At 42.7% G+C, this 13,968-nt stretch overlaps 1 protein-coding gene and 1 long non-coding RNA gene across 3 annotated transcripts in view; both read left to right on the top strand.

Annotated features, from left to right (window-relative positions):
- The window catches only part of CTTNBP2 (cortactin binding protein 2), a 151,968-nt gene that overhangs the window by 38,341 nt on the left and 99,659 nt on the right, over positions 1–13,968 (top strand). The gene's annotated exons all lie outside the window — the stretch shown is intronic.
- On the top strand, positions 664–13,610 carry LOC109315628. The gene is made up of 3 exons (XR_002102564.1): positions 664–838; positions 9,860–9,866; positions 13,601–13,610. It is a non-coding gene; the product is annotated as an uncharacterized LOC109315628 (long non-coding RNA).

Genomic DNA, 13,968 nt, shown 5'->3' with positions numbered 1-13,968 from the left:
TAAACATTAATGGAACTCTGGGCTAGTATTTATTTATTTATTTAAAATATTTGTATCCTGCTTTTCTGCTTGCACTAAGCACCCAAAGTATCTTAGGCTTAACGATACATATTTTTTTAAATTACATAATAGATAAATAGTTAACTATTTCAACCCAACAGAACGAGCTTAGTCCTCTGGCCAATGACTGAGGCCAGACTGTATTTCTCTTTGACTCTGCAGTCCCACGGCAACTGAGTAGCAAGTTGAGCAGCAGAGTGTTCTTTCTGGCAGGGAGGGGGGAAGCAAGCTCCCTGCCACTTGTCCTTCTCCTGTTGGATGAGACCAGACTTGAATAGGCTAAAATAAAAATCTTTTCCCCCTTTTGTTGCAGGAACTTGGTGTAGCTCAAGTGAAGTAGCAAGCAATTGCTACCAAATCTTCTTGTCATGCAAGTGAATACATAGCCAAATTACTGAGTGAAGAGAAGTGCAGGTCCCTCCTTTGTAACTGATAATGTGAGTAATGGAAAAGCTGTTGGCAAATATTAAAGGCAAAGTATCCTCATTTAATAGTATTTGGCTGTCTTGCTCATGGGATGAATCTTCTGGCAAAGGACATAGAAAGTGTGAATACAATGAAGACAATATTGGCAAAGCGATTGTGAAGGTATTCCACAATCATCATGTTGCTAATCAGACTTTGAAGAAATTACAGAAAGAGTAGAAGGGGAAGGAAAGTGCATTTTTATTGCCAGGAAATACTAGATGGGTCTCAGCTACAAAGTGTTTATGTAGTTTGCTGTGCACAAAGAGCTGTTTGCAGCATGCTTCAATAGATGACACAGTATCCCAGATGAGTCGCATAAACATTCGGAAGAAAATTCTTGACAATGATGTGTTCTGGGTTCGAGTACAAGCCGCATTCAAATTGCTACTAGCATTTTCAGTGGCTATCAAGAAACTTGAAGGAGATGCAGCAAGCCTTTCAGATATTCCAGAGATATTCGTACAACTGAATAAAATCTAATTGAGTTTTTGCCTTCTTCACTTCTATCCAAAAAGAAGGAGAAGTAAAACAAATGTTTACTAAGAGATCTGAGTTTTGCTCTCCTCCATTTCATCTGGCAGTAAACCTTTTGGATCCTCAACAGAGAGGACAACATTTATCAGAAGATGAATTATCTACTGCTCTCGATAGAATTATGGAAGTAGCTAAGAATGTCCCCAGCATCATTGAAATAGCCACAATGACAGACAATGCTGAGTACTGCACGAAAGAAAAACGTTGGAGCAAAGACATCAGTTGGCAGGCAGTAGAGAATATGTCCTCTCACATGGTGGAAGGGATACTGTAACACCCAACTGTTGTCCAGGATTGCTCTAAGGATCCTAAGCATTCTACCAAAAGCAGCTTCTTGTGAACGGAACTGGAAGGCTTTCAGCTCAATTAAGACAAAAAAGAGGAATATTAACAAATGAATACACTGCTAAGCTTGTTTCTATTTCTCAAAATCTGTTGCTTCTGGAATATCAGTCAGAAGCACAATTAGTGAAGAAGATGCAGTGCGATGATAAGTTGCCCTTGTCCATAGACTCAGTGGTAAAACCATCCTTTAGTGAAAGAGAATGTGATTCAAGTAGTTCTGAATTAGATTTTCCTCAATCTGATTTTGAAATGGAACTAGTAAGTAGTGCAAGTGATTGTACAGATAGTGACAGTGAAACTGGAGGTGCCACCTCAGTGGAAGAGAGTTAAACTCTGTTGAAGTAGATGAATGGACAATCATGGCGTATCGTGCACAGTTCTTTGGGTGTGCTAAAATTAGTGTGTCTACAGTTTTTAGTGCCCTTGTTTATTTTTTTTTAAATTTAAACAAACAATATAAGGGAACTACATGCTATTGTGTATTGTCTTTACATTTTTACAACTATTCCAATAAAAATGATTTCTTTCCACATAAAGCTTTTGAATTTGTTTGAATATAAAATTTAAACCACATTAAGTGTGCTATATTTAATTTTTTCCTAATCAAATAGTTCAAATACTTGTGACAATTGGGATATAAAATTAACATGGGGTACTTTTTTAGTTTTATATTAGCCTGTTTGCCACTGCCACCTGTCCCACCCAACCTGGCCCAAGTGGGAAGAGGCTGAGCAGCCCTGGCCCCAAGCATGCAGGGAGGGGGCAGCCCGCCTTCACCCCGCACGGAGATCTGGGGGGGGCAGACGCCCCCCTATGCCTCCCCCAGGGGTGCACACAGTGGCAGGAGCCACACCCTTTCCCCCCTATGCGCCAAGGATGAGCTGCAGCTCCCTCTCACACCCCTTTCCACCCCAGCTGGTCAGCACCTGCCCCAGCCCCATGCCCTCCCTCACCATGGGGGCCTTGATCTGCCCCTCCTAGCCCACTTTCTTGCCCCCCTTCCTTATCCCATGCCCTTCCCCTCCAACAGGCTTACCAGCTGGATGCTGCTTTCCTTGCTGACAGTCTGCATGTCAGCAATAGGATCAGTATTGGCCAATATGGCTGGTCAGTAATCAGCCATTGGTACCAGTCCAAAAAATCTTTATCGGTACACCCCAACTAACTATTCCTAGTGAAGCTAAACAATCAAGGTAACTGTCAGTAGTGTATCTAGGGCGGAACTACCATAAATTGTGTCCAATGTCAAGAATTTAAACAGATAGTAACCTGGGTTGATTTGTTGGTTTGTTTACCAAATTGGAAAGGTTTCTCTTTGCTTTGGTTGGTGTGACATAGGCAAAATGCTGTCAAAGTCAGATATTAATTAGATTCTGTGCCTCTTCAGGAGCCGTGGCAGTACTTTCCTTTAGTTGCCAGTGAAAAGCTATGTGGATATAAATTGTTGTTTTACCTCCTTAGATTCCACATATAAAGACAGACCTACCAAAACTTTGGACAGGAGTATATGCTGACTTGAGTGTCATGCATATTATGACATTTTAAAAGCAGGTACGTTTTTAGGAGGGGGTGGGGGAACCGTTATTCAAACCATTTTAATTCTTGATATAAGCCTTTCTCTCAAGGAACTACATGAATATACAGTCAAGAAGTATATTTTTAAAAGAGGTTTATTGGATAAAACAATTTGTCATTTGCTCCTATTTTAGATATAAAATTATGCCTTAAAATTTTGACTGACTGATTTGCAGTCAGTTTTCTGAGACTGTCTGAGATAGTGTGTAGATTCTTATGTGTCACAAGCAGCAGTTAGTAATGCAGCTTTCTAAAAGCATATGCTGCTTTTTATATCCCGAACTTTTGCTTGTGAGATTAACCTGAACATGGCTTTATAAAAGCTTGTTTCTGAAGCACTGTAGCTCTGAGAGAAAAATTGTGCTAGTTATGTTAGGCTCTTGTATTCCATCTATTTGTGAGGATGTTGTCCTCATGAGAGGCATGTGAAACTAAGGAAAACGCCACTAGTAACCTTATGTTGCTGGTTCTTTGTTGGGAGAAGACTTTCCAGAGGAAGTTGGCTGAGCCTGCCACTTGAATTCCAGCTGTTTTACTGTAGCTAATTTTATTGATTTATGTTTGGCTGTGATAAAGCAGTGCCCCCTGGCAGTTGGTACTAGCTTAACTTGCCATTTTTAGTTCCCTCTGTCTTAAATCATAGAGAAATTAGGGGGATGTCTTATTACAATATGTTATTATAGTTGCTCAACTCTTGTAACTGAAGGGAAATGTCAAGTGACTTAAGATTCTTGCCTACTCCTTTCTTACTAGAGATATGTAATGCTTTGCTAACAATTCTCCTTAAACAGCATAAAGTGTTTACTGACGGGTTTTTTGTTTTTATGGTCTATGATGACTGTCACTATTAGTAATTTAGAAACAAGGACCAAATCAACAAAATAGAAATTAAACTTTGAGAAATCACAAAAATAGTGTGATATGCCAGATGCAATGTGCTGCATTATGTCCATGCTATGTTGAGCCTAATGCCAGGAAACGGTCTTGTTTAACTCTTGTTTGTATTTCGTACTTTCTTTATATATCCTGATACTGATGCATACCTGGCCCTTAGAATGGGTGCTTTTGGCAAAATCAGTGCAGATGCCTAGTACCATACAGTAGGTTGTGGTGAGTATATTCAAATCAAATCAGCCAAGTTGACAGAACTCCCAGCTGTATGATCAGTGTGAAATCCCCAGGCCAAGGTGTTGTGGCAGCCGTTATTCCCAAAACTCGGTGGTATGAAAAAGCCCCAAGCCCATGTGTGCAGCTAGGACCCAGAGTCTCATTAGGTATGAAACTCTGTCCCAACTGTGCATGGCCCATGTGGCTCGGAGCCCCCTCAGCAAAGGGGGCTCCAAGCTGTGAGAGCCTGCATCTTGCTGATGTAGGGAAAGATCAGGCTCCCCCTGCATTGGCAATAATGTGCGATCCCACAATTGCATCTCCGGCTTTGCACATGTGGCATGGCAGGACGCACAATTGTCTGGAATCGCCCATTAGATCCAATCATGCCTTTAACTGCACACGTAGAGGGAGCCAAAGAAACAGAACATGGTAAATAACATTCTTAGTTGGGGAATGACGCAAAAAGTCCTCTGTACCAGAACTGTGCTTTTCACAAGAACACAGACCCCAACTAATTGGCATCTTCCAAGGCTACAAAAAAAACTAGTTCAGGATAGTTCCCAAAGTTTCAGTGAAGCCAAGAAATTAGAATAACATCAATCAGAATATTTATTTAGATAAACCACATAAATATTGTGCAAATGGGGATTTGATTAAATGCAGGCTTCTTGGTTATTGATTTATACTGGTATAGGTAGGAATCTGCATTGTGCTGTTGCAGGTAGCAAGATAGGTATAGAGACAAGTGTTTAGTCTTATGCTTTGGAGTGTAATCAATAAAATGTTGGATTATAGACCTGTCTCGTGCTTCTCCCTCTGCTGAGAGGGAATAGATGATTGGGAAATGTATCTCGATTTGGTGTGCAAAAAGTTTATTCGTAAAGGGAATTGTAACTGTCCCTGAATTCTGTGTCTAAGCTTGCAAAGAATTCCTGAGCATAGATGGGCTGTAGTCTTCTCTTTCCCAGTGGTCCTCAATCTTTTGGCCCAGGAAACCAGATGAGTGGTATGGGACTGATTGGCAGGCCAGATTGGGCCCCACATGGTGGGATTTGGCCCTGTGCTGCCCAGTTTGGCCCTATGTGCTCAGTCTAGTGCTCAGGACCTAGCTATCCAGTCCCCAGGGCTCCTCACGGGGCTCTAGAAATTTGGCAGGAGGAGAGCAGCAGTTAACGTTGGCCACATTTCCCCTGTTGCCTAATTTTTGGATCCATAGATAGCCCCAAAGGCCGGATGACACAACTAACTAAATATCTTGACTCTGGGCCTACACAATTTAAGCTGCAAGAGGAGAGCATCTGTTTATATATGCACATTAAATACTTCAAGTGCTTAATTATGGAAGACTAAGTAATCCCTAATTACCATACTTACTTGTGTACCAAGCACAATCAGATAAGACCAAATGCACTTTGTTTTCAGAAATGAAGAAGGAAAAAGGATTTTTCTTGCCAGTAGTGAAAATACTGGCAGCTGCAGTAGTGGAGAGCAATAACCTTTGGTGACTTTAACCCAGTTGCTGGCTGGCTGTAGAAAATTCCTCCCTTAGCAGCAGCTTGCGAGTATCTCTTCAGCACATGAGCAGCCAGTTACTTTTTCTCCCTGCCTCCCCCTACCCTCCCAACATTTTCACTTTGTTAGAAACACCCTTAAGCTGCTACTGCTATTATTTATTATCATCATCATCATCATCATATTTATCGTCTGTTTCTGGCAAACTTTTTTGTTCCCCATAACAGCTAGCATTAGTATTTTTTGCAGCAGTTAAAATGATTACCAAGGAAACACTATGTTGGACTATGGAATAAACCACAGACTATCCAAAACCAGTAGAGTTTTTCAAAACTGCTGAATGAGTCCTGGGTGAAGAAAGGTGTATTACCATAATTACCTGAATATTAGATAACCCTGATTATAAGACTACTTCACAGTAATTGGATTCTATGTTTGGGAAATTTATAAATCTGTTTATAATTTTTCAGGTATAGAGTCTAATTATTGGAGATTTGCTTTGAATTTGTACCTTTCCGACTGCTACAGCAGGGAAAACAATTCTGGGTGGGTCAGATAGCCCATTTACCCCTTGATCCCCAGCTTTTTTCCCTGCAGCCCTTTCTCTCCTTTCCTTACTGTCAGACCCTGCTCCCCCTGAATACATGGAAGTGAGAAGCAAATTTGAAAACACTGACCTAGAAACAAACATAACTGTAGTAACTTGCATATGTGAAATTTACTACAGGTACCCATAAACTGACTTAATCCAGAATTGGTGCACTTTGTCTCTTTTTGAAACTGTTGCAAGTTTTAGCACACGTACTCCATAAACACACTTTTTAGCAGCACTTCTGTGCCTACTTGTGTATAGTACAAATTAATGGCATTAATTAGCCCAAAGCCAAAAGGCTTACAATTTACCATATGGTTCATTGGGCTGTGCCGTATCAGAGACGACTGTTTCAAGCTATAGTGACCCCAATTCAGCATTGCTCAGTATGTGTATATTCCAGATCTTCCCCGCCCTTCCCCCACAAATGAACCATGTGCTGATTAACACCCCCCCAAGATTGGAACCAAGTATTCTTGTCACGAGTCCTGGGATTCTCCACAAATTTATATGCTGATGAGGCGAAGGGTGACCTGGTCCAGCTTCATCTCATGGAGGGTGGTGTCACACTAATCATCTGCGACAGGTTGAGAGAGAGTACAACAGAGGGATTCTGGGTGAACTTTTTGGAGCCCTATTTGGTGATGTTTGGTGATTTAAGGCTGGTTAAAAAACAGGACTCATTGGAAAAGTGCAGCTCAGCTGTGGGAGTGAAGAAGAAGTTGAAATGTAGTCAATCTAGTAGCTTACCGTTACTTTAAAAAAAAATTAGCACTGAGGAGGACTGACTGCAATTGACACTACTATATATTTTATTCAGATGGAGTATACTAATCTATCTTTGTGCTGGCAGGGGAAGCAGCGTGACCACGTTGGCGGGCTCACGCCGGGCAGGCCCTGCAGTCTCTCCCTGCATTCCGCTCATGTGGGGCTTTTGGCCCGCTGATATGTCCTCCACAGGAGGTTTATATTGAGCAGATTCTTTTTGGTGTTGGGTAGTGAAACTGGAGTGTGCTCCGTCCACTCCATGCATTGACCTGGTATTGCAGTGCTTCCAGGACCGGTGCAAAAAAAAAAAAAAAACTTACCTGGCAGGGCAGGGGAAGCACCACGTAGGCGGGCTCCCCAGGGCAGGTGATTGTCTCTGATATGTCCTCCATTGGAGATCTATATTGAGCAGATTCTTTTTGGTGTTGGGTGGTGGTGGAACTGGAGCTTGCTCCATCCACTCCATGCATTGACCTGGTATTACAGTGCTTCCAAGACTGGTGCAAAAAAACAGAAAAAAACAAAACAAAAAACTTTGTTTATCACAAGGGACGCTAGCCTGATCACCTAGCTTCCACCTGGGGAAACTCTGTGACCACGTAGGCGGGCTCCCCAGGTTTGCCCAGGTGGTTGTCCCTAATATGTCCTCCATAGGAGGTCTATATTGGGCAGAATTTTGGTGTTGGGAAGTGGAACTGGAGCTTGCGTCATCCACTCCATGCATCGGCCTGGTATTACTCAGTGCTTCCAGGAGTGGTGCAATAAACAAAAACAAACAAACAAAAAACTTTTGTGTTTTCTGGCAGGGGAAGCACCGTGACCACATAGGCAGGCTCCTCAGGCAGGTGGCTGTCCCTAATATGTCCTCCATAGGAGGTCTATATTGAGTAGATTTTTGGTGTTGGGAGGTGGAACTGGAGCTTGCTCCATCCCCTCCATGCATCGGCCTGGTATAACAGTGCTTCCGGTAGCAGTGCAATAAACAAACAAACAAAAAACGTTTGCGTTTTCTTGGGGGGAAGACTGCTACAAAGGCTGGGACTGTTCTGGAGCGGGTGGCAGGGGGTGTGGGCGTGGCGGATGTCGCTCCCTTATGCGCGCCTTGGATCCTTTGTTACAGGGGAAGGCTTAGCGGGGTCAGGGATCAAAGGGCTGGTGGATTTCATAGATTTCATATAGATTTCATAGACATCAGGGCTGGAAGGGACCTCGGGAGATCAAGTCCAGCCCCCTGCCAGAAGAGTCCTTAAGTTCATGAGGGGGGAAGCAGAGGATGTCAGATGTTGGGTATTTGAGAACAGAGAAAGTCAGCAGAGTGTAGAAAGGGCTGGTGGGGAAGGAACGGAAAGGGGAGTACGAGGAGCTGGTGTGGAGGGCCGTGCAAAATGCACTGCCAGTGCAACAGGTGCTGAATTGATGGAGACTCTCGCAGTCCCCCAAGTGCCCAAGAGAAATCTGTGCTGAGCCCAAGTTGGTGGCACATCCCTTGTGGGACTGTTTTTATACACAAAAGGTGTGAAAGAAGGTAGCCACCTATTTGAAGGAGACAGGAAGGGGAACGGGAATCACTATCGAAGATGTTCTCTATGGGGTAACAGAGGGGACGGAGGGCTCATGGGGTGTGAGGGTCCTTATCACATGCACCAAAGTAGCGCTATGGTAAGTGCATTCCCTGTTGGCACTAAAGGGCTCGTGCTTTTCAACATCAGAATGTTTGCAGTTAGCAATGCACGAGCTGCACTTCTATAGAGGCAGAGAAAAGCATGGGATGGAAGGAGGGGTACAGCATTCTGGCAAGGGCTGGACTTCAGGGGGTTGTTTCAGCCCTGTATAGGTATAGGATAGACTAAGGGACAGCTTTTGTTGTCAGAAAGAGTGGGCGAGGGCTTTGTCAGTACCTTTCTGTTAAGTATCAATGTGTGAACCTGTAGTTATATAAGAAGCAAGGGTAAGATGTTCACTGAATAACACTGGAGTTTTAAGCAAAGTGAATGAGATGTTTATCATGTGAGTATTATGTAATTTCTTGAAATTTTATTTGTATTCCCTTTGTGAGGACTCATGTGGGGTCCTTTTTAAATCTGTTTGATATTGCCTGTTTTCTAAGAAAATGTTACCAAAAAAAAAATTAGAAAAAAAAAATTCCTATCAGTATGTTTGCCCAATATGGGCCATATGTTTAATAGTCATGCTCAATACTAGCTGCATTTTATCAATCTTATAGTTGGTTTTCATTGCTGAGCACATGCTGCTTTTGGAAACAGTTTAATGATGGTGAGGTTTCCTTGAATGGAAATGTAAGATGACAGGCTTTTGTCGTCATGTTGATTTTTTTGGGGGGGGGAGGAGAAGAGACCTTGTCTTATAGTCAAGTAAATATGGTAAGTATGAAGCTAAACTTAAAATCTATAATGTGATAGTTTATGTCTTTAAAGAGCTGGAGTAATTAACCTCCACATTAGAAACCTCTTCTTTCTACCTAAATTGCCATAGGAAATTCATGAAAAATCACTGGTGGCATAAGGAACCACTCACCAAGACTCTAAAAAGAGGCATTATGGTAGCACAGATGCATTAGTAACACCCTTGTAGTTGAGTAAAACACCTAGTCCAAAAGCATAATACCAGATCATACTAGAAAGTGCTCAGTAGTGAAATGAAAGGTCATAAATTTTTCTCATGTTGGCCATCTTAAGAGGTTGCATAAAATCTAACCTAAAACAAATAGCAGTCCCATTAACTGGGGTGCCCAGCCTCTGGCCATGGGTCAGATCCAGCCTGCAGCCCCATGTCATCTGGCTTGCAGGGCTCCCCAGGGGTCCAGAAATTTGGTGGCAGGGGAGCAGTAGTACAGCTGTCCTGCTGCAAAATCTCCTGACCCATGAGGATTCCTAGGTCCTGTGTGCTGGGTTCACTGCCCAATCCCAGCATGCAGGGCTTGGTGGGAGTGACACTGGTCCCCAGGGCCCAATCCTGGCATGCAGGGATTGCCACATGCTGAGACCTAATGCTGGCACTCAGGGAGGGAGGGGAGACAGGGCTGGATCCAAGGGCTTGATCCCACCCGAAGCAAGGCCCTGTGCCACTTCCCCGTGGCCCAATCCTGATGTGAAAGGGGCGAGAGGGGGAACAGTGTTGGGTCCCTGAGACCCAATACCAGAGTGGAGGGGGCAGTGCCAGGCCCCCAGGACCCAATCCCAGGGTACTGGGAATGAGAAGGGGCATTGCTGAGCCTTCTCCCCGCCTCCCCCCACCCCCCCTTTGCAGGACCCAATCTCAGCACATGGTGCAGGGATGGGGTGATGCCAGTCTCGGGGCCTGATCTTTCCTAGAGAAAGGCCTCACACCACTCTTCTACATATGGGGCCAAAAAGCTGAGCACTAGTGCCATTAAATCATAGGAGTATGTTTTATGTGGCACACAAGTCACAAAAGCTGATTTATGATCTAAAATCTCATTCATTTGAAGTAAATACTGATTGTGGTTGCACTTAAATTAATGGTTACCGTTACATTTGAAGCAAGTTGTGGCTAGGTAGCTAAAGAAAAGAGAGCTCGGAGGAAACCTGGGAAAGAAGAGCTACTACATCAGTCTGACGTTTGTTGTTCTGCATTCCGTGTGAAAATGGTATTCTGTAGCCACATGAGAACTCATAACCAGAATTTTAATGTGGAAAAGCAGCTGTAGTTTGTCATCATCAACCACAATGGGCAACCACTAGTATATCCGTATACAAAAGGCAGGAAACAAACCTATCTAACAAAAGACCAGGTATATGTATAACTTTATATATATTGCTTTAACCATGAATATATGAGCTTACCAGTGTGTTTATAGTTTGGATTAATAACTCCAACAGATGTCTGAAATGTGATGTATAGTGTTAAATTTATTAAGAGCTGCAAATATACTCTTCCTAACATTTCCAATATTAGCTTTTACTGTCTGCATTCTCATATTTTTTCTACATGTTTTATCTGTTGTCTGCTCTTAAAGTGCTGTACAGAAGTAACTTTTTTACTACCTCATCTCTCCTCAACTTGTTTGGTTAAAAGCTTTTGAAACTCCTCTGTAACAAATCTCTAAGGAGAAAATATCAATACAAGCCTGTGAAAATCTGTTGAAACAATCTTGGTACATTGGAAAGGGAAATTAATAAGAAGAACTCAAAAGGAAGGACATTTTATAAAGAGAACTCTGGCAGTTTCAATTCAGTTCCATTATTCCATAGCAGTGCAGCACACTCTCATTTTTGTTTATTATCCACTGCTTTTTGAAAGACTTGGAATTTCTGAACTTTATACTTTGGAGGTAAGCAAAAAAGAACCTGAAATATTTTAACCTTAGTCTTGTGGCAAACCTGTAACAGAATATATGAGCTATGTTTGAAAGCAGAGGTATCAGCCCAAATTTCTTTTAATTTTTTTTTCCTATCAGTATAATTAATATAATTTATTGCAATTTATATTTAACATTCTAGGTTGTATGTTTTCTTTTTACATTTTACATGGTCATCTCTGATTTCTGTTCAGATTGATGTGCTGATTCTTATGCCCTCTGACATGGTGGTTCTAGATTCACAGCGTGTCAGGATATCATTTAAATTAGCCTAGACTTCTCTTATGTAAGTTTTGTAAAAGGCTATTTCTGTTTTGGTTTTGTAAACCTCTAGCTCTACATTAAAACAAAGAACAATAATATGTCACCATGGACAATATGCAGAATGAAGTTCCCTTCTAAAACTTTTAATAGGATGTACATTCCATGTCCAGCAGGAAGTCAAAAAAATTCTCTTGATATAAAGTAACAAACAAAGTCCAGTTCTGCAGTGACATTATTTTGGTGTGACCAAAACAGGCATGTGGATTTTTGTTGCATTTCTTCCAAGGATATTTTAGAGCAGCACCTGTCTTTTGAATGACCACCTGCTAACTGGTATTCATTTAAAGGTGCAATGAAATCTGATCCTCAGTCCTACTAATGCTCTTCCTGCCATGCCAGACATGCATGGCAGGAGGTGTGATTTTTAGAATTGGGGATTGGATTCCAATCACATCCTGGTGCTCCTTCTGCACCAGCAGGTTGAAAGCTGGAATCAGCTTATTGTCAGCTGGCTTTTAGGACCATACTGGGACTCAAACTGGCTGCAGTGTGGTTCTGCAGAGGTGGCTATAATCAGCTGGCTCCAGAGCAGTCTTGTGGCTGAGTGGGGCTCTGGTGCAGTCTGAATCCAGCTGACAATTTGCCAATCATCAACTGTCTCTGAGGACTACACCAGGGCACAAGCCACACGTTTGATTTAAGGTCCTATGGAAACCACACTCTTGTGTAATTTTTTTGTGGCTGGTTTCCATTTCTGTGGCCTGAACTTGTGGCCAGGTTACTATTTAAGAAGTGAGTCACAGACTAATTATATTTTCAATCTAATGACTGCCAGGAACCACTGAATAGACTGCTGAAGTTAGTCAAGAACAGGAATACAATACTATATTAGAAGACACTATTGAAGACTATTGATAAAGAAACATCATCGGAAGCAAATGAGGAAAAACTGTTAAAGTAAAATGTGCGTCCTTTTGCCTAGTCACCTTCTGTAACTCCTTTTTTTTTTTTTTCAAAATAGCTTCTATTCAAAGAAGGATTTCTCTCTCCAGTCTAATTTCCGCCTAATTCTGGAGTGAAGTCATAAACACATTTGTGGCATCAGTCTGTTGCCATGGAAAAGAATATGCTATAACAAATTTCAGTACTACAATTGTACCATAGCATCAAATAGGAAATAAAATTTAAATACTAATCTTTGATCATTTTTCCCTTTATGCTTTTGGTAATTGTGGAAACAATGCTGATTTTAATCTATTACATGAACAATGTGTGCCCCTGAGGCTGGGGGGCATAGTGGGGGCTCCCGGTGATGGGGGGCATAGTGGGAGCTCCCAGTGATGTTGGCGGCAGGGTGGAGAAAGGGTATGGTGAGTGCCGACCAGTAGTCGGCGACGACCTGCAAGCAGCAGCAATTGGCAACGGCCCCCAGATGCCGCTGGCGGTGTCAACGGTGCGGGGTGAGGGTGACAAGCAGCGACCACCCACAGGTGCCATCGGTTGCACTTCTTTCAGGGAGTGCACCAACAATCTTAGGGGGTTCATGTGCACCCCCTACATGTTGCTAGTGATCTATTACAAGACATCTGTTCAATCAGAGTTAGCCTTTTGAAACCATTAAAGTAAAACAAAAAGATAAATATCTGTTTGTTTCAGAGGCTAAGTATAGACTGTCAGCGAGCCCAAGGCTGAATTGATTCAGTCTTTGCAGGTTAGTCGAAGCTGCAAAGATTAAGTTGAGAAACAACTGGACATGTGTTTACCTTTGATTTAGGAAATGCAGCCACATGTCTGTAGTGGCTAAGGCCAGAAGCTGGAGGTGCTAGAGCACAGCTCTCTTCCTGCTGCCCCCAAGGTCTCTCTGGGATTTGCAGTCCAGCATCACAGAAGCAGGACTCTGCAGGGTTGCTCATCACTTCCTCTTCCTGCTTACAGTTGACTCTCAGATTTGTAGTCCACAGTCGCAGCCAGCAGTAGCTTTCAGTAAGTTTACCAGGGCAGCTCAGTACTCGGAGGAAGTGGGGTTTGACCAGGAAAAGTGAGGTTTAACTCCTCTCCCCTCCCCAGCCCCAGACCTCAGCCAGGATTTGCCTGGGTGGGCAGTTCCTGCCTCTTTCCCTGACCCCTAACCCTTCTCTGCTGCTGCAGACACTACAGCACAGCTCATCACAGCCCAGCCCAGGGCTCCAGAGAACATGCTGGGATGCTAGGGGACTGTGATTAACTTGAACCAGGAAGGGGTCTGAGACAGAAGCTTCATAAACCTGTTTGACCCAAATCACTTAAGTCTGATACTACATTCAACCGGGTATATCTTAAACCAGTTTCAGCCATTTTTAAACTGGTTTATATGCACTGAGCTTTTGTTCTGGTACAGGTTTAATCCAGTTTCTGATTATTT

Source organism: Crocodylus porosus, unplaced genomic scaffold (genome assembly GCF_001723895.1).
Source record: "Crocodylus porosus isolate Cpor-Errol unplaced genomic scaffold, CroPor_comp1, whole genome shotgun sequence".
In the NCBI taxonomy this organism is placed as follows: domain Eukaryota; kingdom Metazoa; phylum Chordata; order Crocodylia; family Crocodylidae; genus Crocodylus; species Crocodylus porosus.
Note: the sequence above shows the minus strand (reverse complement) of the source record. Positions and strands in the feature narration are given on the sequence as shown.